The sequence below is a fragment of the Hipposideros armiger genome, unplaced genomic scaffold (genome assembly GCF_001890085.2).
Source record: "Hipposideros armiger isolate ML-2016 unplaced genomic scaffold, ASM189008v1 scaffold_373, whole genome shotgun sequence".
Classification (NCBI taxonomy): domain Eukaryota; kingdom Metazoa; phylum Chordata; class Mammalia; order Chiroptera; family Hipposideridae; genus Hipposideros; species Hipposideros armiger.
The window spans coordinates 53860-56812 of NW_017731723.1; the positions used below are offsets into that span (position 1 = coordinate 53860).

General features: G+C 39.7%; 1 pseudogene; it reads left to right on the forward strand.

Annotated features, from left to right (window-relative positions):
- Positions 1-782: 782 nt before the first annotated feature.
- Positions 783-1419, forward strand: LOC109393292 (lysosomal-associated transmembrane protein 4B-like; annotated as a pseudogene).
- The last annotated feature ends 1534 nt before the right edge of the window (positions 1420-2953 follow it).

Genomic DNA, 2953 nt, shown 5'->3' on the forward strand with positions numbered 1-2953 from the left:
GCAACCAATCTGCCTCACCTGGAAAGAGCACAATGATAATACCAACATGGGCCAGTGAAGTGAAGTCCTCCACAACTAGACTGAAGAACAAAAGGACAGCAACTTGTCTGTTCCCCTCCCCGAATTCCCCAATAAAATTTTAAAAAAAGAAAGAAATATATAACCTTCCTAGACTTAATCATGAAGAATTGGAAAATCTAAATAAACCAATCAACAGTAAGGAAATTGAAATAGTCATCAAAAGTCTCCCAAAAAGTCCAGGACCAACTGGCTTCACTAGTGAATTCTATGGAACATTCAAAGAAAATTAATACATATTCTTTTCAAACTCTTCCAAAAATCCGATAAAGAGGAAATACTTCCTAACTCATTTCATGAGGCCAACATTACCCTGATACCATAACCTGGGAAAAACAATACAAAAAAAAAAAGAAAATTACAGAACAACAAATCTGATAAATACAGACGCAAAAATTCTAAACAAAGTACAAGCAAATTGAATACAACAATACATTAAAAAGATAATACGTAACTATCAAGTGGGGTTCTTTCCAGGGGCACAAGGATGGCTCAACATTTGCAAATTGATCAATATAAACCACAACATAAACAAAATAAAGGTGAGCAGGTGAGCAAGCACAAGCCATGCAGATGGGGAGCAGCAGAGGAGCTGGCAGCAGCCCAGAGGTGGGCCTGAATGATGCAGCTGAGGTTCCTGCAAACTTAGACATGTGATTGTGCCCTGGCAACACTGCCAGAGAAATGACAGTAGTCATGCCTGGATGCTATTCTACTCCCAACAGCTGCTACCTGTCTGCCATGCCCGGACCAGCACCATCCTGCTTGGTGTCTGGTGCCTGATCACCAGTGCCGTGGTACTGTTGATTCTCTTAACCACACTGGCTGATTCAGACAGTATCACTATTCAAGTTCTGAATTAGGAGATGACTTTGAGTTCATGGATGATGCCAACATGTGCAATTTCTCTTATGATCCTGATAAGCGCAGTGGCTACTTATGGAGCGTACAAGCACACACCGGGATCATCCCATTCTTCTGTTACCAGATCTTTGATTTTGCCCTAAACACCTTGGTTGCAGTCACTGTGCTTGTTTATCCAAATTCCATTCAGGAATACATACGATAGCTACCTTCTAATTTTCCCTACAGAGATAATATCATGCTGGTGAATCCTACCTGTTTAATCCTTATTATTCTCCTGTTTATCAGCATTATCTTAATTGTTAAGGGTTACTTGATTAGCTGTGTTCGGAGCTGCTGCCGATACATCAATGGTAGGACATCCAACACCCTATGTTACCAGTGCTGACACTATGGTGCAGCTACCCCCCTATGATGATGCCACTGAATGGCGCTGCCAAGGAGTCGCCACCACCTTATGAGTCTGCCCAAGCCTGAAAGTGGAGCGGAGCTGAGAGTAGGAGCTTCACTTTTCAGACATCAGAAAAACAGTCCTTCAATTTCACTTCTGAGATGAGCTCTCTGGGTTTGTTTATTGCTGAAGTGCTAGAGTTAACATTTTAAATGTTACGTTGAAACCCTCTGTACTTTTAAACATATGCTTTAGCTAGAGCACTGATAGATTACAACTGTAGAGTTCTTTCTGTAGGGGTGGGTGCGATGAGCTTACGCAGTCTTCCTTAGGCTTCCCTGGGGCTGAAACTTTCCAACAATCTGGATAAACCTTGAGTCAGAGAAGTCTGATTTTGTACCTGCTAGTTGGAGAATTAGTCATATTTTTCTCCTTTCTGTTCCTTCTGTCTCTTTTGAAAGTGTAAAATGAAATCAAAAGTAGACCATACGTTTCTTAAGCTATTCCAGTGTGTAGAAGAAACCCTATGAGAATAGGAATGTTAATTGTGTAATCATTGCTCTAATTGGGTAAGTAGAAGTTCATATACATGTATAAATAAAACAGGAATTTCCTGTAGATTATTTATGACTTAAATTCAGTGACAATTTGAATTTGCTGGTCAGGGATTTTGTTCATGGGCTAAATTGAGACCCTTCAACAACCCCCAGCAGTGAGAGAGCAGTCAATACCCACAGCTGTTCTTGTACATTCGTGTCTGAGGTTATGGAGTGGTGTGTCTCATCCATGTTAGAGGGATGGAGCTGATTTGTTTAGCACTGCTCGGTATCTGGTGCTGCCTTTCTCCTGGTTTCCCATCTCTGCCCAGGGTCCCCTTTTACTAAGTGTTCTACTCTAGCCTGATCAAAGAGGACATCGATCTTGCTTTGTCAATTGACAATGCTGATATGTATTTACCTAATAATATTTTTTTTTATATTTTTTTCTTCTGTCCCTGAAAGGCACATCTTACTATTTTGAACTTCCAAGTATGCCTAGTCATCTTCTAAAATGAGTGTACAACAGTCTTCAAAAAGGTACAGAGGGGTGCTTTCCTAGTGGAATGCCCTTATCTTGACTACCTGAATTTCAAGGGACTTTTATATAGTCACATGTCCAAGAGTCACAGCTCTGCTATTTGTTCATTATTAAATGTGCTGTAAATGAAGGCTTTTACAATTAAAGTGAGATTTGCCCATACCCAAGAAAATAAATAAGTGAAAAATCAAAATTATTTGATCATATTAATAGATGCAGAAAAAGCATTTGACAAGATACAGCATTCATGTATGATCAAGACGCTCAATGCATGGAATCAATGGAATTGTAATAGATAAGCATGATATCGGGGGTGGGAGGGCAGTAGATGGGAGGAGGGGGGTTGTTACTTTCTGAGGGTGAAAAGGGTAACTATTGCATTGTTCTGTACACCTGAAACTAAAAATAAAAAGAAAATAAACTATGGTACATTTACACAATGGAGTATTCAGCTATAAAGAAGAAGGAAATAGTACCATTTGCAACAATATGGATGGAACTAGAGAACATTATGCTAAGTGAAATAAGTCAGTCAGAGAAAGA